Below are 26,381 nucleotides of genomic sequence, written 5' to 3'. Positions count from 1 at the left end.
AATTTTGATAATCTTTTGTAATTAAATTTTCGGATAAGATTTTCGGATGTGAATCTCGGTTGCCACGTGTCTTATTCCAGATAAAATTTTCGGATATTCATTAATAAAAATTATAATCTCAGATTTCCGATAAAATTTTCACCCTCTAAAATTTCCGATAATCTCAGATTACCTAATTGCGAAGTCTTTTTTATTATTATGTTTTTATGTATGGTTTGTTTTGTGTGTTGTTTGCAATAAATGAAGGGTTGTTTTTAATTAATCTTTGTGAGGAATGCTCAAATGTTTTTAATAAGTAGTCCAATTATAGAATGCTTTTTTGATTGAATAAAAAAGAAACAATACAACAAATTAAAGGATAATACAACAATTTAAAAAAAAAATACAACAATTATTAAAAAATACAACAATACAATCTAATGGTTTTCATCATTTAGCCAATCCGTATTGCTAGGACCGTCGTCATGGAAAAGTTTTCTTCTCATCACATCCCTTCGTTTATGCTTCCAATAGGCCTTTGTTTCAGGAGACATATGGCTCGTATCCATGGCCATGATTTTCATCTCTCTTTCATCGTCGTCTTTTTCTTTTGCATGTTGCTTTTCAATTGCAAAGGCTTCCAATCGTGCCTTGTCCGCTTCATCTCTCCTCAAGTCTCTCTCCAATCTTAGAGAGTTGTTCTTAGCTATTTGCTCGAATATTTGAACACAATCAATGTTTGAAGTGGCCCCTCTCTTGGCCTTTGCCGCCTTTCTCCCAATAGGTCTCGGCGGACGTGGGAGTGGTGACTCCGTTTCCATTGGGGAGTCTAATGGCGAATCGGTTGATGGCGATTCGTGGGGCGGCGTCTCATGCAACACAACCGGGGGTGCGGTAGGAATAATTTTGAATCTGGAACAATCTTTGACAATTTCCCAACATTGGAAATGCACAAAACTTTTTTTCCCTTGCCCCGTGGCACCGAACCACATTTGTGCTTGTATGATCTATTCAAAATAAATAATTGGAAGTGCATTAAAAAAAATATACAATGCAAGAAATTATAAACTATTGTGAAATGCAAGAATAAAATTGATTATGTAAATAAATATAGAAATATTGAAAATGCAAAAACAAAAATAAAGATTATGCATGAAATTATAAACTATTTTGAAATGCAAGAATAAAATTGATTATGTAAATAAATAAAGCCAATTAGGAAATGCAAAAATAAAATAAACATTGTGCAACAAAAAATAAATAGAATATGCAATAAAAAAAAAAAGTTACATTAAATTGATTAAAATGGCAATTAAAAATATTTTACCTCATCGGAAAGATTCGCACCGCTCCGAACGTTCTCCTTTGCTTTTGTCAATGCATTTCTCCATTTCCCTAACTCTTTGTTTAGAATTTTCCATCTACTAGACAAAGCCATTTCGGTCCGAATGGAACCCGATCTTTGACAAAATTCTCCATGAATTTTGCTCCACATATGATGGAACTTCATCTCATTGCCCGTGATAGGGTCATGACTAACGTTCACCCAAGACTCGCACAATGCAATATCTTCCTGGGTTGACCACGAGCCTCCGATTTCAACAGAAGATGCCATTTGTTTATTTTCTACAAATGGAAAGTAGTACAAAAATGTGAGTGGATAGTAAAAAATATTGGAAGGAGAAGAGTTTATATGGAATTGGTGTGGAAAGTGGAAAATATGAGTAGAGAGTAAAAAATATTGGAAGGAGATGAGTTTGTATGGAGATTTGGTGTGGAAAATGAATTATGTGAGTGGAGAGTAGAAAATATTGTATGGAGAAGAAATTGTATGAAGATTTGGTGTTGAAAGTAGATAAAATGGTTAGGTATTTATAGGGAAAAAATACATACATTTTTGGTATTTTTTAAAAAAAAATTTCAGAATTTTTTCGAATTTTTTCTGATTTTTTAGGATTTTTTTTAAATTTTTTTGGCCAAAAAAATGAGAACCGTAGGATTTCTGAAAAAAATTCAATCGGAGCCACCCGGAGCCGACACGTGGCGTGTTACCGTTGGTGCTGACGTCACGACGACATCAGCACACTCCAGTCAAATTTTTTTACCGTTGGCGCGTGTATTACACGCGCCAACAGTAAAAAAAATTTGAATTTACTGCGCTGACGTCATCGTCATGACGTCAGCGCTGACGTCACTTATCTCGGGCTCAAGCCCAGGCGAGTTTTGCCCTTGGGCCTGCCCGGTTTCGTGGGGCCCGCCTGTTGCCCGGGCTGGTTTGGACGCGCTGGAGGCGGACTCGGGCTTGCTCCTGCCTTTTGCCTGGGCCAGCCTGAAGCGCTGGGCTTGCTCTTATGGTTGACCTTTTTATAGCATTTGGAGATACACATGCCATTGCTATCTCCACAGCCTTCCATACAGTGTTCGTGTTGAAGTGTCTCTCCAACCTTGGATCAACGATGCCGTAAATGTCTCCTTCTGCAAGCATTGAGCTCACCCACCGACTGATGTGAATTCTTTCACGTTCCCTTGAAGATTAAACAGGTCGACCGGAAATAATTTCCAACAACACAACCCCGAAGCTATAAACATCACTTTCTCGTTCAACCTGTTTGATAGGTTGTACCTTCAAGTACAAGTTACAACCATTTGCAAATCAAACATCACATTTTTTAGTTTCTAATATTTGATTTGAATGCTCCAATTAAGGGATGGATAAACTTTAAAAAAACAAAAAAAATTACTTACTCAGGGTCGAGGTAGCCAGGAGTGCCAGCAACGACGGTCAATATATGAGTGTCATCATTAGAGGGGAAAGTTCTGGATAGTCCAAAATCAGATAGCTTGGCTTGGAAATTTTCATTCAGCAAAATGTTTGTTAATTTTACATCCCTGTGGATCATTGGTGGCTTACAGCCGTAGTGCAGATACTCCAATCCTGCATTTCAAGTTGAAACAACACATCCCAAAAATTGAATTAAAAGAAAACAAAAGAAAAGAAATTAAGGAGATGCTAGCTAACAAAAATATTGTTACAAATGTTTTAGTGACCTTGTGCAGCGTCTATTGCTATTTGAAGTCTGTCTTTCCAAGTCAAGATATTTGAGCTGCTACCTGCATCCATAACAAATAAAGAGCCTAAAGTTATATCTTCTCCGTCGAGTCCACTAGATCACAATCTTGTGTTAGCAATTGAAAATTTGTGAGAACTTTCCATTAGTATTGCTTGCCGGCTTGCTGCTGGTGACCTGCCAATTACGCTTGTAGCAAGTGTACTTTTCCTGTCTAGTATTACTTCCCAAAAGTCTCCTCTTAATGGTTTTGATATCCATACAATTGAACGTGATTACGAAAGTTATGATCCTCATTGTTCTTGTTGGTTGCAGTTGACAGTCCTGAACAGTGGGAGGGAGAGATCAAGAAATAAGCTGTCTAATTTCCAATTCAAAGTAAAGGAAAACAGTGTCGAATATTTCTATCCTGGAAGCAGGACTTGAAGACCATTTATGCTTGAGGAATTTCAAATTGTGGGTGAACATAGCAATTGAGGCTCCCAAGTAATGAGGAAGAGTTTACCTGCTCACTAGGGTTCTGTACTATTGTGGAGACTCGTGTCCCTTCGTAATGATACTCGGAGATCCAACTACAAGAAGACAAGTAGTTTGATACAATATTGCTTTGTTATTTTGAAGGCTGTAACTCTAATTTTATAATGGAAATGCTTAGAATTTTCTTTTCTAATTTTGTTATTCTGCATCCTACTTGAATGGATATTTGCAAGCCGAATTCAGTGGCAGTGGCTACACGGGGAGGGGGGTTTCTCACACACACATCGAACTTGAGACCATTGGTCTGTAAGTCATGTCCTTTTTCACTAGGCTATGCTTCGTTGTCATTTGGGCCAAATTTTATTTTGTTATGTTTTAAGTCAATCCAGTTTTGGATACGGGAGAATGACGAGCACCAGAACTCACTCAGAGTCACAGCTCACAAGCAGTTTTCAAACTCAAAAATAAAAAAATGACGTGAGATACACAATCACACTCAAATGGACTGCCTATTAGGATCACGTTGTTTGCTTGTAAGGCTTGCCTCACTGACGTACTAGACTAAGACCAGGGTAAGCTAAGTTAGGCCACCCAATCATATGGGCAGCCAGCCATCAAACCACATTTATTTCTTCTTCTTTTTCTTCTTCGCTCCCATCTCAGAAATGGTAAGTGTTAATTAGGTCTTAACCCCCCTACCCTTTTCCTTCTTGTATACTTCGTTTCTCCCTTCAGAGTTCACATGGTTACAAATGGATTTTGCTTTTGCAGGCCAAGAAACCTGTGAAAACCACAATACACATATAGTCTCTCTCTCTCTCTCTCTCTCCACATACAGAATATATATCACCCTATCTGTATCTCTCTGTACTATATTGTTACCATCATTCAAATCTTCTGTGTTTGTTTTACATACATACAGATTGGGAGATGTTGTCATGGGAAGCAAGTACAAATTCAATTGATGTATGATTTGGCTTTATCTTCTCTTTCGGTGGAGACATAAGGGCGGCCATGAATTTCGACGTCATTCCAGGCTAACTCTGGGAAGCCAACCGGAAGGGGAACTGATTAACGTTATCATTCAAAAGCACAGGTTAGGCTCCTTCTGAGACCCTTGGCCCTTGTAATGTATACCATCTTGTGTATGAGGTTTTTATATATGAGTCTCAACATGAGGTCAAATCCATCAAAAAGAAACGAACATCAAAACAGGAAGGATCCGAAAATCAACAAGGGCAATAAGGCCATGAAAAATTCTTTATTCAAACCATCTAATGGTGCAAATGCCAGTTTTGAATAACCAAATACCAGATTTAAGTTTCATTGGAGAAGGTTATCCTATCAGATTAGAAGATAAATGGAAGTGGGGCAGAGTTCAAACTCTGTATCATCAGCCAAATGCAAAGAGGTTGCTGTTTCCTATGAAAAGGGGAAGGGGCATGAAAGCACTGCTCCAAACGGTCAAGACAGGAAACAAAGTGAAGATCAAGGATGCTGAAACCATCAAGAGCCCGTCATGGATAATTACAGGTATTGGTTTGTAACAGCCCATTGGCATGGGGTGTAAACCTTCCAGCTCATCTGGTCATTATTAAGGCAAGGTAAAATTTGTGCGGTATCTTTTTCATTTGGTTCCTATATTTATTAAGAATGGAAGTCAACATCAAAACCATAACTCTGCCCCCCATACAATAATTTCTCATGGAGACCTTAGAGGGCATTTACAGATGCATCACGAAGACTTTGAAGGGCTTTAAATATAATTTTATATTACACCAACAATAAAATATAGATTTCTCTGAAGGCCTATCTTTTGAGGTGCCCTATGTGTAAATCCCACATCGAAAATCTACACTCCTATAAAGGTAAAAAAAGCATCATGATCATTTGATAAGTGTGCTTAACATTGTAAACTTGGGCCAATGGGCTTGGCTATAGGCTAGGCTTTAAATTTGACTTTCATTAATAATAATTATATTAATCAAAGACCTTGGCTTTAAATTTAAATAAGACACCCAAATGGTTTCACAAAAGACTTAATAAATAGAAATTAATTATTTTGTGGACTTTTTATATAATTTTTAATGTATTAAATAATAATTAACGTACAATTACTAAATAAAGTAATTCAAACATATATTAAATTAAAAAAGTAGGCCAAAAGAAGAAAGTATAGAAACTAATTATATATTTTTTTGAATATAAAATTTTTTTTATTTAAAAACGTACAACCGAGCGGCTGTACTATCACAGCCCACCTGTCAAACATGTAAAGGCGAGTAGAGCCGCGCGGCTATACTATTTCTTAAAAAATTTCAAAAAAATCTAGTATAGCCGGGCGGCTATACTATTTATATATGTGTGCCCAGCACCTATGCGCCACGTGTCAAACATGTACAGCCGTGCGACTATACTATTCTTTTAAAAAAGAAATTAAGAAAAACGAGTATAGCCGACCGGCTATACTATTTTTAAAAGACAATTAGGGGAAAACTTAGTATAGCCAAATATATATATATATATATCATTTTTATTCAATAATATGTGAGAATTGGGTGTATAATACGTGAATTTTGTGTGTCTTATTAAATTTTTTGTAAAAAATAGGCATATTAACTATGAGAAATACGTGCGTACGTATATAATACATTATTAAGCGTGAAAGTGCTAGAATGTCTATACGGGTAATAACAGTGAAAAAGTAAAAAATAAAAAAGGGGCAATAGATACTCGAGTAATGGCCTAATAGAAATGAATACGGCTCTTGGGCTATGAAGAAATTTAAATAAGACACCCAAATGGTTTCACAAAAGACTTTTCTTAGTTATTCTTTTGTTGGTCAGTTTGGTTGCTTTAAACGGACTTCAAAAAATAAATGATTGTGTTCATTCACTTCCCTAATCACTGTTTATGGATATGACAGATTTCTAATTCTCTTTAATTTCTAACAATTAGTTGTGACTCGAGATGCGTGTGGAGGCAAAAGACTTGTGATTGGAGAGACTAGTACTGTTTATGTTCTGTGATGGCGTAAAAATAATTAAGTACATTTTCTTAAGTGCTTTTGAAAAATCTTATTTTAAAAAACGATCATTGTAATATATGATTTATTCCATATTTTATAAACTATTTAAAGCTTGTCGTAATTATACAAAAATTAAAAAATTAAAAAATCATCATAATTAAATAGAACTTGGTGTTTTTAGCCTTTTCTTCCCCATACAAATTCAAAACAAAATTCAAAACCGAGCCACTATTGCCACAAAGGGACCAGAGACCGCACTTACCTCACCAATATGGCCACAAAGGAGGGGATTCACACCCTCCATACAAGTCAACATAGCTGCGCATAGAGACCCACCGATCTTACGCCAAGAACAAAATTTCCCCAAAAAACAGAAACACATCAGCACAAGAACATTCCTCCAAGAGTCACTTTCTGCTTCACACTCGAGTCCGCTTGTGCACCAAGAAGAAAGTAGCAACCAATCACAACACAAGCATGGTATATAACAAAGGATCAAAATCAAGGGAGTGGAGAGTATTGGTGCAAGCCAGTACTATATAGGCGCATAGGCTTCTATGCATAGTCAGTACTATAGCCCCAATCATGGCAACTAATAAAATTACATTGAAATGTCGGTGACTACCCTGTAGGTAGAGCGGCTTTCTCCTAGAGTGTATAGCTCATTCGAAGTTCGACCTCATGAAACATAGAGCTGTCAAAGTCCTCTCCTTCCAATCGTTCTTACAGTCAAGTGACTAACCTTTCCCTCCTATCGTTAGAGCTACTTCCTCCACCTCCCCTCTTTTTATATTTAATAAAAGAAGGCTTTGGCTGTGCCCTTTTAACAATATTATCATACGCACCCCTATCGGGCTTTGTTACAAAGAATATCAAAAAAAGGCAATCCTCTCTTATCAAATGGCACATCAGCCGCAAGACCCGACTCGTGTGGATAATGAACCTGTGTGATTGGGGCATTCTACAATTTAAGGTCCGATTTATTCTTGTCCATTATGACTGGGATTTGTTGACTCCCTAACCTAATATGGATACCCAGCCTAGAGCTGAGAATAACCAACTTCTTATTCTCATTGTATGACCATGCTGAGTTAAGAGAAAGCACATTCTCAATTTCTATAATGTCTACTGCTTTTTCGACTACTTAATCTATTGCTGGATGATTCACTGTGGATTGACCAGGGGTAAATACCTTTGCTCCAGACCCTTTGCTTCCAAGATGTATAGTTGTTTACGAGATGTGAGAATCGTGGATTCCTTGAGATGTCTAGTCATAGTCTGTTGTGTCACTTCAAAGATGATTGTCGGGGACGACTTCAATGATTGTATTTCCTATGGGCCTGTTCAGGAAGAGATGTTTTGGTCATTCTGGTAATTTTTTTCATTGAAACAAGTTCCAACCACGATGGTTTGGCGCGAGAGGTAGAGCCAAATGCGCCGATTTCCTTGTTTGTCACCATCTCTTTCAAATGTTCGTTCATTCGCGTACGCATTTGGTAGTAGCCCAACCGCAGATATAGGCGCCACGTGTCAACATATGTCTTTAAAAAAAAATTCAAAATTGAGTATAGCCGTTCGGCTATACTATTTTTAAATATAAAAAAAGACCCCAACCATTATGCCCCACGTGTCAACACTTGCCTTTGTAAAAAAATATTTCAAAACTGAGTATAGCCGCGCGGCTATACTATTTTTTAATATAAAAAAAGACTCCTGCCATTAGGACCCTCGTGTCAACACATATCTTTTTAAAAAAAATTGAAAACGTAGAGTATAGCCGTGCGGCTGTACTCTTTTTTCCCCTTTATCTTTTTCTTTTTTTTTGAAAAAAAAAAAAAAAAAAAGACCCTCCTAGTTGCATTGGTTTGTACCTTATGGATATTAATTTGCAACATATCCAAAGTAGGTATTAATGTTCCACTATTTGATATTTTAATATAATTTTTGTACCATGTGTTATTCTTATTCAATAATATGTGAGAATTATTTGTATAATACGTGAATTTGTGTGTGTTACTAAAAATTTTAAAAAAAAATACGTGTATAAAACATTAGTAATACGTACGTACATGTACAATACGACTATTGTATGTTTGCTTTTTGAAGAAAACGTGAGACGTGTATAGAACACGAATGTATTGTTGAAAAATACGTACCTACATATGTGTGTGTGTGTGTGTGTGTGTATGAATACATATCTAAAAGACTGTAGCCGCTCGTCTATACTATTTATTGAAAAATACGTATGTATTTGCGTAACACGATTATTAACGGCAATATATTATACTATTTATTATTAAAAATTAAAATTAAAATTAAAATAGTCCCCCAGTCAAATTAATTAAACTAATATGAATTAATTATTGAAAAAATTTATTATTTTGAAACTAAATAATTCATTTAAATCTAAATGCCCAAGTGCCCCAAGGCCCAAGGCCATCTTTTTGATAATTAAATATTAAATATTCAAGTTGAATTTGAAGCCCAATTGGCTTCTATTTTTTTTAAATAAAAAAACAAAGTATAGCCGGGCGGCTATACTATTTTTTAACATAAAAAAAGGTCCCCCAACAAATAGGAGCCACATGTCAACACATGTACTTTTCAAAAAAAAAAATTTGCAAAACTGAGTATAGCCGCGCGGCTGTACTATTTTTAAATATAAAAAAAAGGTCCCCCAACCAATAGCGGCCACGTGTCAAAACATGCCTTTTTCAAAAAATTTCAAAACAGAGTATAGCCGCGCGGCTATACTTTTTTAAATATTAAAAAATTAAAATTTCAAAACTGAGTACAGCCGCGCGGCTGTACTTTTTTTCCATATATAAAAATTTCTCCCAACCAATAGGTGGCACGTGTCGACACATGTCTTTTCAAAAAAAATTTCAAAACTGAGTATAGCCGCGCGGCTATACTAGTTTTAAATATAAAAAAATTAAAATTTCAAAACAGCGTACAGCCGGGCGGCTATACTTCTTTAAATGTAAAAAAAGTTCCCCCAACCAGTAGGAGCCACGTGTCAACACATGTCTTTTCAAAAAAAATTTCAAACCTGAGTATAGCCGCGCGGCTATACTATTTTTAAATAAAAAAATTTCATAACTGAGTACAGCCGGGCGGCTATACGTCTTAAATGTAAAAAAAATGTTCTCCCAACCAATAGGCGCCACGTGCCAACACATGTCGTTTTTAAAAAAAAATTTCAAAACTGAGTATAGCCGTTCGGCTATACTATTTTTAATTATAAAAAAAGATTCCAACCATTATGCCCCACGTGTCGACACATGCCTTTGTAAAAAATATTTCAACACTGAGTATAGCCGTGCGGCTATACTTTTTTAAAATAGAAAAAAGACTCCTGCCATTTGGACCCTCGTGTCAACACATATCTTTTTTTTAAAAAAATTGAAAACATGGAGTATAGCCGTGCGGCTGTACTCTTTTTCTTCCCCTAAAAAAAAAGAAAAAAAACCCTCCTAGTTGCATTGGTTTGTACCTTATGGATATTAATTTGCGACATATCCAAAGTAGGTATTAATGTTCCACTATTTGATATTTTAATATAATTTTTTTACCATGTGTTATTCTCATTCAATAATATGTGAGAATTATTTGTATAATACGTGAATTTGTGTGTGTTACTGAAAATTTAAAAAAAAATACGTGTATAAAATATTAGTAATGCGTACGTACATGTACAATACGACTATTGTATGTTTGCTTTTTAAAGAAAACGTGAGACGTGTATAGAACACGAATGTATTGTTGAAAAATACGTACCTACATATGTGTGTGTGTGTGTGTGTGTGTGTATGAATACATATCTAAAAGACTGTAGCCGCTCGTCTATACTATTTATTGAAAAATACGTATGTATTTGAGTAACACGATTATTAACGGCAATATATTATACTATTTATTATTAAAAATTAAAATTAAAATTAAAATAGTCCCCAAGTCAAATTAATTAAACTAATATGAATTAATTATTGAAAAAATTTATTATTTTGAAACTAAATAATTCATTTAAATCTAAATGCCCAAGTGCCCCAAGGCCCAAGGCCATCTTTTTGATAATTAAATATTAAATATTCAAGTTGAATTTGAAGCCCAATTGGCTTCTATTTTTTTTAAATAAAAAAACAAAGTATAGCCGGGCGGCTATCCTATTTTTTAACATAAAAAAAGGTCCCCCAACAAATAGGAGCCACATGTCAACACATGTACTTTTCAAAAAAAAAATTTGCAAAAACTGAGTATAGCCGCGCGGCTGTACTATTTTTAAATATAAAAAAAAGGTCCCCCAACCAATAGCGGCCACGTGTCAAAACATGCCTTTTTCAAAAAATTTCAAAACTGAGTATAGCCGCGCGGCTATACTTTTTTAAATATTAAAAAATTAAAATTTCAAAACTGAGTACAGCCGCGCGGCTCTACTTTTTTTTCCATATATAAAAATTTCTCCCAACCAATAGGTGGCACGTGTCGACACATGTCTTTTCAAAAAAAATTTCAAAACTGAGTATAGCCGCGCGGCTATACTAGTTTTAAATATAAAAAATTAAAATTTGAAAACAGCGTACAGCCGGGCGGCTATACTTCTTTAAATGTAAAAAAAGTTCCCCCAACCAGTAGGAGCCACGTGTCAACACATCTCTTTTCAAAAAAAATTTCAAACCTGAGTATAGCCGCGCGGCTATACTATTTTTAAATAAAAAAATTTCATAACTGAGTACAGCCGGGCGGCTATATGTCTTAAATGTAAAAAAAATGTTCTCCCAACCAATAGGCGCCACGTGTCAACACATGTCGTTTTTAAAAAAAATTTCAAAACTGAGTATAGCCGTTCGGCTATACTATTTTTAATTATAAAAAAAGTTTCCAACCATTATGCCCCACGTGTCGACACATGCCTTTGTAAAAAATATTTCAACACTGAGTATAGCCGTGCGGCTATACTTTTTTAAAATATAAAAAAGACTCCTGCCATTTGGACCCTCGTGTCAACACATATCTTTTTTTTAAAAATTGAAAACATGGAGTATAGCCGTGCGGCTGTACTCTTTTTCTTCCCCTAATAAAAAAAAAAAAAAAAAAGACCCTCCTAGTTGCATTGGTTTGTACCTTATGGATATTAATTTGCAACATATCCAAAGTAGGTATTAATGTTCCACTATTTGATATTTTAATATAATTTTTGTACCATGTGTTATTCTTATTCAATAATATGTGAGAATTATTTGTATAATACGGGAATTTGTGTGTGTTACTAAAAATTTTAAAAAAAATACGTGTATAAAACATTAGTAATACGTACGTACATGTTCAATACGACTATTGTATGTTTGCTTTTTGAAGAAAACGTGAGACGTGTATAGAACACGAATGTATTGTTGAAAAATACGTACCTACATATGTGTGTGTGTGTGTGTGTGTGTGTGTGTGTGTGTGAATACATATCTAAAAGACTGTAGCCGCTCGTCTATACTATTTATTGAAAAATACATATGTATTTGCGTAACACGATTATTAACGGCAATATATTATACTATTTATTATTAAAAATTAAAATTAAAATTAAAATAGTCCCCCAGTCAAATTAATTAAACTAATATGAATTAATTATTGAAAAAATTTATTATTTTGAAACTAAATAATTCATTTAAATCTAAATGCCCAAGTGCCCCAAGGCCCAAGGCCATCTTTTTGATAATTAAATATTAAATATTCAAGTTAAATTTGAAGCCCAATTGGCTTCTATTTTTTTTAAATAAAAAAACAAAGTATAGCCGGGCGGCTATACTATTTTTTAACATAAAAAAAGGTCCCCCAACAAATAGGAGCCACATGTCAACAAATGTACTTTTCAAAAAAAAAAATTTGCAAAACTGAGTATAGCCGCGCGGCTGTACTATTTTTAAATATAAAAAAAAGGTCCCCAAACCAATAGCGGCCACGTGTCAAAACATGCCTTTTTCAAAAAATTTCAAAACTGAGTATAGCCGCGCGGCTATACTGTTTTAAATATTAAAAAATTAAAATTTCAAAACTGAGTACAGCCGCGCGGCTGTACTTTTTTTTCCATATATAAAAATTTCTCCCAACCAATAGGTGGCACGTGTCGACACATGTCTTTTCAAAAAAAATTTCAAAGCTGAGTATAGCCGCGCGGCTATACTAGTTTTAAATATAAAAAAATTAAAATTTCAAAACAGCGTACAGCCGGGCGGCTATACTTCTTTAAATGTAAAAAAAGTTCCCCCAACCAGTAGGAGCAACGTGTCAACACATGTCTTTTCAAAAAANAAAAAAAGACCCTCCTAGTTGCATTGGTTTGTACCTTATGGATATTAATTTGCAACATATCCAAAGTAGGTATTAATGTTCTACTATTTGATATTTTAATATAATTTTTGTACCATGTGTTATTCTTATTCAATAATATGTGTGAATTATTTGTATCATACGTGGATTTGTGTGTGTTACTGAAAATTTTAAAAAAATACGTGTATAAAACATTCGTAATACGTACGTACATGTACAATACGACTATTGTATGTTTGCTTTTTAAAGAAAACGTGAGACGTGTATAGAACACGAATATATTGTTGACAAATACGTACCTACATATGTGTGTGTGTGTGTGTATATATATATATACGAATACATATCTAAAACACTATAGCCGCTTGTCTATGCTATTTATTGAAAAATATGTATGTATTTGTATAACACGATTATTAACGACAATATATTATACTATTTATTATTAAAAATTAAAATTAAAATTAAAATAGTCCCCCAGTCAAATTAATTAAAATTTTTAAAAAAGTAATGCCTCCTGCCCATACTATTTTTTAATATAAAAAAGGACCCCCAACAAATAGGAGCCACATGTCAACACATGTATTTTTTTAAAAAAAAAATTGTAAAACTGAGTATAGCCGCTCGGCGATACTAATTTTAAATATAAAAAAATCTCCCTCAACCAATAGGAGCCACGTGTCAAAACATGTCCTTTTTTATAAGCATATTAAAACTGAGTATAGCCGGGCGGCTATACTATTTTTCACTTATAAAAAGTTCCCCCAACCAATAGGCGCCACGTGTCAACACATGTCCTTTTAAAAAAAATTTCAAGCTGAGTATAGCCACGCGGCTATACTATTTTTAATATGAAAAAGGTCCCCAATCATTGGGCGCCACGTGTCAACACATGCCTTTTTAAAAAAATATTACAAACACGGAGTATAGCCGGTCGGCTCTACTCCCCCTTTTTATTATAAAAAAAAAAAAAAAAAAGAGCCTCCATTGATTAAAACCACGTGTCAAAAAAGGGTATAGCCACCCAGCTATACAGTTTTTATTATAAACATCTTTTGTATAGCCGCGCGGCTATACTACTTAATTAAAAAATTAATGATAAAAAAGGACCCTCCTACTTGCATTGGTTTGTACCTTATGAATATTAATTTACAACCTATCCAAAATACATATTAATCTTCCACTGTTTGATATTTTAATATAATTTTTATACCACATGTTATTATTATTTAATAATGCGTGAGAATTATTTGTACAATACGTGAATTTTGTGTGTCTTATTGAAAATTTCCTCAAAAATATGTGTATAAAACATTAGAAATACGTACGTATATGTACAATATGACTATTGTATGTTTGCTTTTTAAAGAAAACGTGACACGTGTATGGAGCACGAGTGTATTGTTGAAAAATCATTACCTACATATGTGTGGCTATACTGTTTTCAAAAATAAAAAAGGGCCCCCTTCCCCCACCCCCCCAAAAAAAGCATTAAGAGCCACGTGCCAAGTTAAAAAAATTTCAAAACAGAGTATAGCCGCGCGGCTATACTATTTTTAAATATAAAACAGATCTCCAATCATTAGGCGCCACGTGTCAGCCTTTGTATTTTTCAAAAAAAAATTCAAAACAGAGTATCGCCGTGCGGCTATACTATTTTAAATATAAAAAAGCTCCCGAATCATTAGGCGCCACGTGTCAGCCCCTGTATTTTTTTGAAAATTGAGTATAGCCGTGCGGCTATACTATTTTTAATATAAAAAAAGTCCCCAATCATTAGGCTCCACCTGTCATCCCTTGTATTTTTTAAAAATATTTCAAAACAGAGTATCGCCGCCCGGCTATACTATTACTAAATATAAAAAAGGTCCCCAATCATTAGGCGCCACGTGTCATCCCATGTATTTTTTAAAAAAATTTCAAAACAGAGTATAGCCGTGCGGCTATACTATTTCTAAATATAAAAAAGGTCCCTAATCATTAGGCGCCACGTGTCAGCCCATGTATTTTTTAAAAAAATTTTGAAAACTCAGTATAGCCGTGCGGCTATACTATTTTTAAATATAAAAAAGACTCCTGCCATTAGGACCCTCGCGTCAACACACATCTTTTTTTAAAAATTGAAAACGTAGAGTATAGCCGTGCGGCTGTACCCTTTTTCCCCCCCTTTTTTTTTTTTTTTTTTTTGAAACAAAAAAAAGACCCTCCTAGTTGCATTGGTTTGTACCTTATGGATATTAATTTGCAACATATCCAAAGTAGGTATTAATGTTCCACTATTTGATATTTTAATATCATTTTTGTACCATGTGTTATTCTTATTCAATAATATGTGTGAGTTATTTGTATAATACGTGGATTTGTGTGTGTTACTGAAAATTTTAAAAAAATACGTGTATAAAACATTCGTAATACGTACGTACATGTACAATACGACTATTGTATGTTTGCTTTTTAAAGAAAACGTGAGACGTGTATAGAACACGAATGTATTGTTGACAAATACGTACCTACATATGTGTGTGTGTATATATATATATATATATATATATGAATACATATCTAAAACACTATAGCCGCTTGTCTATACTATTGATTGAAAAATACGTATGTATTTGTATAACACGATTATTAACGACAATATATTATACTGTTTATTATTAAAAATTAAAATTAAAATTAAAATAGTCCCCCAGTCAAATTAATTAAACTAATATGAATTAATTATTAAAAAAATTTATTAATTGGAAACTAAATGCCCAAGTGCCCCAAGGCCATCTTTTTGATAATTAAATATTAAATATTCAATGCCTAAGTTGAATTTGAAGCCCAATTGACTTCGACCTGACTGAACTTCCAATTACCTTTTGTAAGACTTTTCTTCGTTATTCTTTTGTTGGTCAGTTTGGTTGCTTTAAACGGACTTCAAAAAATAAATGATTGTGTTCATTCACTTCCCTAATCACTGTTTATGGATATGACAGATTTCTAATTCTCTTTAATTTCTAACAATTAGTTGTGACTCGAGATGCGTGTGGAGGCAAAAGACTTGTGATTGGAGAGACTAGTACTGTTTATGTTCTGTGATGGCGTAAAAATAATTAAGTACATTTTCTTAAGTGCTTTTGAAAAATCTTATTTTAAAAAACGATCATTGTAATATATGATTTATTCCATATTTTATAAACTATTTAAAGCTTGTCGTAATTATACAAAAATTAAAAAATTAAAAAATCATCATAATTAAATAGAACTTGGTGTTTTTAGCCTTTTCTTCCCCATACAAATTCAAAACAAATTTCAAAACCGAGCCACTATCGCCACAAAGGGACCGGAGACCGCACCTACCTCACCAATATGGCCACAAAGGAGGGGATTCACACCCTCCATACAAGTCAACATCGCTGCGCATAGAGACCCACCGATCTTACGCCAAGAACAAAATTTTGACAAAAAACATGAACACATCAGCACAAGAACATTCCTCCAAGAGTCACTTTCTGCTTCACACTCGAGTCCGCTTGTGCACTAAGAAGAAAGTAGCAACCAATCACAACACAAGCATGGTATATACCAAAGGATCGAAATCAAGGGAGTGGAGAGTATTGGTGATCGAAATCAAGGTAAAGCCATACTATTTTAAACGGAAAAGGAGTATAGCCCGGCGCTATACTATATATATATTTATATTTATATTTATATATAAAGGCCGGCCCATGGCCTAAGCCCACGTGGCAAAGAAGCCTCAGCCCACGTGTCAAAGAGGTAAAGTCATACTACTTTTAAATGCAAAAAAAAACGAGTATAGCCGCATGGCTATACTTTTTTTTTAAATTCAAAAAAAATAGTATAACCGGGCGGCGTTACTATTATATATATATATTTATATATAAAGGCCGGCCCATGGCCTAAGCCCACGTGGAAAAGAAGCCTAAGCCCACGTGTGAAAGAGGTAAAGCCATAATATTTTTTTTAATGGAAAAAAGGAGTATACCCGCGCGGCTATACTTATATAAAGGCCGGCCCATGGCCTAAGCCCACGTGGCAAAGAAGCCTCAGCCCACGTGTCAAAGAGGTAAAGCCATACTACTTTTAAATGCAAAAAACGAGTATAGCCGCACGGCTATACTGTTTTTTAAAATTCAAAAAAAAAGTATAGCCGGGCGGCTATACTATTATATATAAAGGCCGGCCCATGGCCTAGGCCCATGTGGCAAAGAGGTAAAGCCCACATGTCAAAGAGGTAAAGCCATACTATTTTTGACAATTAATTATATATATTTATTATACAAAAATATATATATATATATATATATATATATATCCAAGCCCAAGCAATGATGTGGCCCAACTTTGCTCCACTAGACCCATTCTCTATTTAGTATTTCTAAAGTGTTGGTGCTTATAAACCATAGAAGGAAACAACTCCCTTCGAATGTGGGACTAAATGCAAGTGTGTTTTCCTATACAAACTCTAACACCCTTCGACATCTAAGTCTTGTTTTTAAAACATTGATATCAACTCTCCCTATCTTGGTTGGTTTCAAGATGTCAGAAAGAATTTGTTCTTGCACACGCTTCACTCCATTTGGTTACTTTGCAGTTTCCCTCACATTTAAAAGTAAGCTTTTACCTTCAAAGCTGTGATAAAATTGGTTAAAAATGGCTCGGGCAAGTGTTGTTTTGCGTATTCCACCCATCCCCAAAATTCCGACTATGCGAATATCGTGTCAAATGAGTGAAGCCTTTTTTTTAAAAAAAAAATATAAAAAGGGGGGAAAAGGGTACAGCTATACTTTTTTTTTTAAATTCAAAAAAATAGTATAGCCGGGGGGCTATACTATTATATATATATATATATAAAGGCCGGCCCATGGCCTAAGCCCACGTGGCAAAGAAGTCTCAGCCCACGTGTCAAAGAGGTAAAGCCATACTACTTTTAAATGCAAAAAACGAGTATAGCGGCACGGCTATACTCTTTCTTAAAATTCAAAAAAAATAGTGTAGCCGGGCGGCTATACTATTATATTTATTTATTTATTTATGTATAAAGGCCGGGCCATGGCCTAAGCCCATGTGGCAAAGAGGCCTAAGCCCACGTGTGAAAGAGGTAAAGCCATACTATTTTTTAAATAGAAAAAAGGAGTATAGCCCGGCGGCTAGACTATTATATATATATATATATATATTTGTATATAAAGGCCAGCCCATGGACTAGGCCCACGTGGCAAAGAGGTAAAGCCATACTATTTTTTAAATGCAAAAAACGAGTATAGCCGCACGGCTATACTATTTTTTTACAATTCAAAAAAGTCTAGCCGCGGGGCTATACTATTTATATATGTGTGCCCAGTGCCTATACGCCACGTGTCAAACATGTACAGCCGTGCGGCTATACTATTTTTCAAAAAAGGAATTAAGAAAAACCAGTATAGCCTCCCGGCTATACTATTTTTAAAAGACAATTAGGGGAAAACTTAGTGTAGCCAAATATATATATCATTTTTATTCAATAATATGTGAGAATTGGGTGTATAATACGTGAATTTTGTGTGTCTTATTAAAAATTTTGTAAAAAATAGGCATATTAACCATGAGAAATGCGTGCGTACGTGTATAATACATTATTAAGCGTGAAAGTGCTAGAATGTCTATATGGGTAATAACTGTGAAAAAATAAAAAATAAAAAAGGGGCAATAGATACTCGAGTAATGGCCTAATAGAAATGAATACAGCTCTTGGGCTATGAAGAAATTTAAATAAGACACACAAATGGTTTCACAAAAGACTTAATAAATAGAAATTAATTATTTTGTGGACTTTTTATATAATTTTTAATGTATTAAATAATAATTAACATACAATTACTAACTAAAGTAATTCAAAAAGGCTAAGATATTATTGAATTACATATATTAAATTAAAGAAGTAGGCCAAAAGAAGAAAGTAAAGAAACTAATTATATATTTTTTGAATTAAATTTAAAAAAAAAAAATTACAGCCGCGCTGCTGTACTATACCAGCGCATAGGCGCCACTTGTCAAACCACTAAAGCCAGGCGGCTATACTATTTTCTTTTTTAAAAAAAGGTAAAGGCGAGTAGAGCCGCCCGGCTATACTATTTCTTTAAAATTTTCATAAAAATCTAGTATAGCCGGGCTGCTATACTATTTATATATGTGTGCCCAGCACCTATGCGCCACGTGTCAAACATGTACAGCCGTGCGGCTATACTATTTTTTAAAAAAGAAATTAAGAAAAACGTGTATAGCGGCTCGGCTATACTATTTTTAAAAGACAATTAGGGGAAAACTTAGTATAGCCAAATATATATATATTATTTTTATTCAATAATATGTGAGAATTAGGTGTATAATTTGTGAATTTTGGGTGTCTTATTGAAATTTTGTAAAAAATAGGCATATTAAACTGAGAAATACGTGCGTACGTGTATAATACATTGTTAAGCGTGAAAGTTCTAGAATGTTTATACAGGTATAACTGTGAAAAAGTAAAAAATAAAATAGGGGCAATAGATACTGGAGTAATGGCCTAATAGAAATGAATACGGCTCTTGGGCTATGAAGAAATTTAAATAAGACACCCAAATGATTTCACAAAAGACTTAATAAATAGAAATTAATTATTTTGTGGACTTTTTATATAATTTTTAATATATTAAATAATAATTAACATACAATTACTAACTAAAATAATTCAGAAAGGCTAAGATATTACTGAATTACATATATAATTACCTATCCCGTTAATCGATTTAATTATTTGAGCTTTTACTTATTAATTAACATAATCGTCGTGAATTAGAATCATTCAAATATCCATACGTTAGTAAATCTAAATAGAAAATTGAGTTTCTCTTTTTTATTTTTGCTAGTAAGCAAAACAAGGCAAAATGACCAAACAAAGATGGGAAATGCTTGGCTCCTTAAAATTAAAGAGGAGCTCCTCCTTACAATCAATGGGGTTTTGACACATGTTAAATTTTTATAACATTTTTTTTTTCTTTTTTGTTGAATCTTTGTCAATGTTGCTTGAATTTAACAAGTGCCAAAATCCCAACGGTTGTTAGGAGGAACTCCTCTTTAATTTTAAGGTGCCAAGCCTTGGTCGATCAAGCCTATATGATAATTTTTATAGAAAATTTGACTTTATCCCCTTTAAACTTATTTATTCTTAGCTAATTAAGCTTGATGTATCAGATTTTATATATATTCAGATCCCTAAAATATCCCCACTTAAAGTTATATTATCAACATATTTTTGTTGTAATTCAATTGTCATTAATGTCCGTTTCGTCTGATTAATTTTAAATTTTGGGTCCACAAATATTGTAGCTAGTGAGTCATGAGTTTTTAGACACAGTGGAAGGCCTTCTATGGAACAAATGGGCCAGCGTTTGGCACCCAGGTTAGCAACTACCCTCAATGTCCCAACCCTGAGCTGATCAAGGGTCTCCGGGCACACACTGATGCCGGCTGTATGATCCTGCTCTTCCAAGATGACAAGGTCAGTGGAGATGGCCAATGGATTGATGTGTCCCCCATGCGCCACTCCATTGTTATCATCCTTGACCAACTTGAGGTATTAAATTTAGGGGGCGTTTAGTATCTTATTTAAATAGGGAATTCAAAAACTTTGGTTTTTCTTAAAAACAATGTGTTCTTAAATCTATTTTTAAGATTCAAAAACTTGTTTGGTATGCAGCTTGAAAACTGTTTTCAAATCTTAAAAATTTGAGAACCTGTGGGTTGTTAAAAAAAACTGAAAAAACAGATATTTTTAATTTTTAATAATTATGGTGTTTTTTAGTTGTTCTTGAGTTTGAGTTTTTAAAAATAGGACTACCAAACAAGTTTTCTTTGTTTTGAACTCAAATTCTGTTTTTGAATTTAAAAGGTTGGATTCAAGTTGAATACCAAACATGCCCTTAGTCACCCCAAATAACGCAACTTTCCAAATTCATGTTACTTCATGCCCAAGTCAATTTGCTTACATATATTTAAAAAAACTTACAATTTTGAATTCCCTTGTAGTATAGGTGATCACTAATGGGAAGTACAAGAGTGATTGCCCAAACTGATAGCACCAGAATGTCAATAGCTTCCTTCTACAACCCTGGCAGTGTTGCTGTCATCTACCCTGCACCAACACTGGTGGAGAAAGAAGCAGAGGAGAAGAATCAAGTTTACCCGAAATTCGTGTTTGAAGACTATATGAAGCTCTATGATGGCCTTAAGTTCCAGGCCAACGAACAAAGATTTGAAGCCATGAAAGCAGTGGAAGCTAATTTCAGTTTGGATCTAATTTCAACAGCTTAAGAGGAAATTGAGATTTACTAGAAGCAGGAAAGCTTGTTTGTCTAAAGTAATTACGGGTGTGACCGAAGTTTTCGCATGAACTATATTTTAATTATCCAAAGCTGTCACCTTAGAAAACAAGGACTTCTTCAACCAAGAAAAAAGAAAACAAGGGCTATAAAATCTGTGGCCAAATGGTGAACATCTGAAGCTGAAGTTTTCAAAAGCAGCAACAGAGGATGATCAAAAGCATAAAACCAAATTATAAAACAAAAAAGGAGCTTTCAAGATGTGAAAATCACCATAAAGACCTTTATATTTGTGCCAATGATATCACACACATGAGCTGAGCATCCTTTCCTTAGCATTCATGATTGTCAATACAATGAGAAGTTTCTTTTGAACCAAGCAAAGAATCATCTAGAGAATTTTGAAATATAAAATCATTCCCTAACATGATCATGACGATCACAACAATAATGTATCTTTATAGTAACTTGGAACATCCACACAACAAAAGGGTTCAACTTGTGCAAGTGGAGCGTCCAATAAGTACCTACCTTCAAGTTTTAATCATAACTGGGAACCTGAAAGCATCTCAGAATCTAAGAAAGATCCAATTCATAATCTAAAGTGAAGGTTATTGAAACAAACATTTATATAAAATCAAAGTTTTCTGCTAATTTTATGTCATTGTAGAGAAGCTTGATAACTACACCTTCAAGAACCTTAAAAACAGCCAACTAGACCTTTTTTGTTTCCTTGTCTTGCAAAGTAGAACATCGTAATATAATCAAAGACAATATAATTAAAAGACAAGAAACAGACATACCACACACCTGCCATCATGATTTCGAGAAGAGGAATCTTTCCTTGTTTTGCGCAGGGCATCCTTACGAGTGTGTTTTTGACTTTTTGTTAGCATTTTTTGCCCATTTAGTTTTATTAACGCGCATGTCAATAGGCTATTGGTTTTACGTATTTTTCTATTTAAAGTAGAATAGTTGTGTTTTGGAAATTCTTCTTAAATGAGGACAATTTTAGTTTATTTGAAGACATAACTTTAAAAAATTTAAAAGTGAAGTATAAAGTAGTCGTCATTAAAACCTAAAAGTGTCTCTACAATTTTAGCACATCTTTTTTTTATTTTTTTATTTTTTTATACAAGCGATATTCTACTTTAATTTAATTTAAATGACTAGCTGCAATCTCGGTGTGTTCTCTGTCTCTAAGGCAGCGACGACTTCTATGGTGGCGGTGGCAACAATGTCGGTAGAGGCTCTGTTGGTTTTTGGTTGTTTGTTTACAGTTGTCTTATTTTGTAATAATTGCATCAACTCCTTGTGAGTTGGGTGTCTGATTGTTTTCTAGTCTATATTGTATTTTGTACTTGTGAGAGTTAAAAGTTGTAGTTGTATTTTTGGGCATTATGATTCATGTCGGGTTTGTTCAGGCATGCAATTTTATGTCGAAATTTCTCTGGCCTTTTGTGGCCTCTATGTGGTTACTATGTTTACATATTTGTATTACCCCTTTTTGGGCATTTGTATTTACCCTTGTGGCTGATGGTCTTTATACCTAATTTATGTATACAATTATCACTTTTCTCTCAAAAAAAATTACAGGGATTCGAACTCTGGTGCAGAGAGAGGAGCATATCCGCTCTAACTAACTTTTCTAAGTCGAGGTCTGCAATGTTAGCACCTCTTAAGATCATCTCCAACCCAAGGGTTGGAAACTCAAATTTTGAATTTTGTATCTAAAATTTATTTATAACCCATATATTTTAGGGGGTGGAATTTTAAGACGGGTGGAATTTTAGGCGGAATTCCAGTATGGGTTTTGCCTGGACTAATAATTTTGTGTGAAGCACAACCCATGATGCACAGCCCACCTGAAGAGGAAAATGGAGTGTGCCGCGCATGACAGAAAGTTGATTACTCTCCATTTGCTTCAGCATGACACGTGGGAGCACATGGTGAATGAGTCGTTGGAATCTAACGACCCCATTTGAAAGATTAAGTTATTTTGTTTTTTCTAATGCAACGATTATGATAAGTTTAGGCAATCTCAATGGTAAAATTTCATTGCAACCAGCTGAAATTTAAATTCAACGGTCAAAATTACTTTTACAGATCTAACCTCAAAACTCATCTCAAACTCTATAAATATCCATTCATTTGTTCAATAATCCACCCAAAATAATTTTTTTCTTTTCTCCATTTGTTATATTTGTTCATTCTCTTTTCATTACTTTTTAGAATGGCCCCAAAATCCTAAAGATGTGTGAATTGGAAACCACAAAAAGATCAGGCATTGTGCAAATAGTGGGTTTCTGTCTCTAAAGATGGTGTTATTGGCACTAATCAATCAAACAACTCATTTTGGTTGCGTGTGTACCACAAATTTTTGGAAAGTGATCCGGGCATGGCTGGAGCAGAGACGCGAACACCCCAAAGGCCAATGCAAGGCATGTGAGTGGCTCCCAGCTTGAAGATGTGGTGAGTACCCATTTTATTCAATGCTTAAATTTATAATTCTAATTCTTTTCAATTATTAACTTGCTTTTTATTTTATTTCGTGCGTTGGATATGCATGCAAAAACACTTTTCTTGAATGATAATAAGCCTCTGAATAGGTCTTTCAAGTTTTATCTTGCTTGCCAAATCCTAAAAGATTGCCCAAAGTAGAACGAGCTATGTGAATCTCCCACACAAACATTCAGAGATTCTTCTCATAGTGGCAATACAATCAAGTTGGAGGAAGATCAGGATGATGTGGTCATGCCCACTCCAAGTCGGACGAGATAAATAGAAGAATGAACAAAAGAAAGGGAAATGTGTTGAAGGTTATCTCAACCAAATAAATTTTGTATAGCCTTCCCACGTGAATTCATTGTAAGAAGGAAAATGAGATTGAAGGAGATTGTGTATTCAATTGGGTAGAATAACACTTCTTAAATAGAAAAAAAGGATAAAATGAAGGTGATAGGAAATCAGGATAAGATACAAAGGGATAAGGAGGAAGAGAGGAAATAATGACAACATGACCAAATGAGATGACCTACATGTATGATCATAATTGAATGAAGATATGAAAAGATTGGGAAAGTTAAGGGAATCCAATAAAGTGAGATGGACAAAGATGAGCAATGGTTCAGAACATGATTGAAACAAGACAATATGAGATTGGAAAGAGTTTAGAAAATAATTAAATGAAGATAAGAAAAGATGGGGAAAGATAAGGGAATCCAATAAAGTGAGATGGACAAAGATGAGCAATGGTTCATAACATGATTGAAACAAGACCATAGGAGATGCAAAATGGTTCAGAAAATAATTGAAGAAGACAAGTGGAGGTAGGCAAGAGTTCAAAACATTATTGAAGAAGCATAAAGGATAAATGAATCTAATGAAGTAAAAGTAAAAAACCAATATACCCATTTGCCTATAAATATCTACCTCCATATGCAACATAATCAACCATACCAATGGAACCTAACATTTGATTGGTGATGCCCCCATCCTAGGTGCAATCCACTTTCACCTCCTGTAATAATCAAGAAATGCATTGAACAAATGTTCCTAGAGTCTGACTTCACTCAAAGTTCATAAATCCAAGCTGAGAAGCTATATCAAAAGTCCAACACCAAGATCATCAAAGAGAAATTTGTGGTTCATGTGGCAATGATACAATTCATTTAATACTAGAACAATATAAAGAAAAAAATGGAAGATAATTATGACAATGGTTTCAAAGAAGGGTCGGCATACGCAAAAGTAGCTGCTGCAAGGGCTATGGATTAGAATGATGTAGATGTTGTGACCGCATTGCAACTAACCAAATAATTCATGTTCCATTGTTTTTAATATAAGTTGTGTGCTACTTGTTTTTCTTTCGAAGTCTATGAAATAAAATGTTGTTGTGCTTCTTTTTATTTTCAAGTGAAATTATATTATATTTTGAAATTTTAATTTTTTTAGGTTAAGATGTTCATAAAATTAAATTGAAGCAAAAATCATTTTTAGTAAAATTAATGACAACAATAATTAGGGGTTGATTATTCTTAAACAATTAAATTTTGAGCCCAAAAATACATAAATAGTTGTATTTTGAAGAAATGAAATTTGAATTTAGACCCTGTTTAGGGTGGTCTAAAAGAAATATAAAAGTGCTTCTTTGACCGTCAAAAGTGAACCAAACACTGGACACCCAAAAAGCGTTTTGGCGCTATCAAAAATATCACTTCCAAGACATTATGCAGTAAACGACGGTTTGCGTAATTTTGGAAAAGCACGAATTTACAGTACGTACCATACGCCCAGTGGCGGACTCAGAAATTTTTTAGCGGAGGTGCAAAATTGATTAAGTATGAAAAATAATTTTTCAGAATAATCATTTTCTCAAGATAATTTTTGGCGGCTTTTATTCCTTACACATCAAATAAGAAAACTTGATTTTATGGGATTTTAGTATGAAGTATATATTGACTTAATGAGCCATCATTTTTAGCCTAAATCGTATTTTACACTAAAACCGATTTTTCATATTTTGATTTGGTAGGAATTTGATTTTCTAGTATTTTTATTTGAATTTAAATGGGGGTACTTCCTTATTTACATTGTAAACTTAAGTAAATTGAGTAATATAAAAATAAATTAAATGTTGAAAATGGAAATAAAGTAATCTGTACACCAGTTGAGCAAAGGGGCAGTTTGAAGCACCTACAATAGTTTTTTCGGCGAAGGAAGGTGCAGCTGCACCTCCTTGCGCCTTAATGGATCCGCCTCTGCATACGCCTGAACTGAACCTTCCCTCAGATTCCCTCAAGCATTTTTATTTTGATCATCAATCTTTTTCACTCTGCTCGAATATACAGCTTTCCATGTACTATTGCACTGTATTTTACTTTTCAATAAAATACAAATATTAAAACTGAACTTTTTTTTTTTTTAGAATTCCAATTCTGGACCCCACAACTAATTATGACGGAATTAGAATTAGATCAACTCTCAAATTCTGAGTCATCCCAAGTACAAGATTCATGGACCATCTTGATTTGCAATGCCAAGAGTCAAGACGCTTTCGGCATCAGCTTAGTAATTTAATGAAAATAAAAGTGAAAGGAGAACTAAAATAATTATAATAAAAAAAGGGAAAGGGAGGAGAGAGGGTGGTGTGAGATG

General features: G+C 34.1%; 1 pseudogene; it reads left to right on the top strand.

Annotated features, from left to right (window-relative positions):
* Positions 1-19,804: 19,804 nt before the first annotated feature.
* LOC117621920 lies at positions 19,805-21,216 on the top strand (annotated as a pseudogene).
* The last annotated feature ends 5,165 nt before the right edge of the window (positions 21,217-26,381 follow it).

This window comes from Prunus dulcis, chromosome 3, assembly GCF_902201215.1.
Source record: "Prunus dulcis chromosome 3, ALMONDv2, whole genome shotgun sequence".
Classification (NCBI taxonomy): domain Eukaryota; kingdom Viridiplantae; phylum Streptophyta; class Magnoliopsida; order Rosales; family Rosaceae; genus Prunus; species Prunus dulcis.
This window is presented reverse-complemented; position numbering and strand designations above follow the sequence as displayed.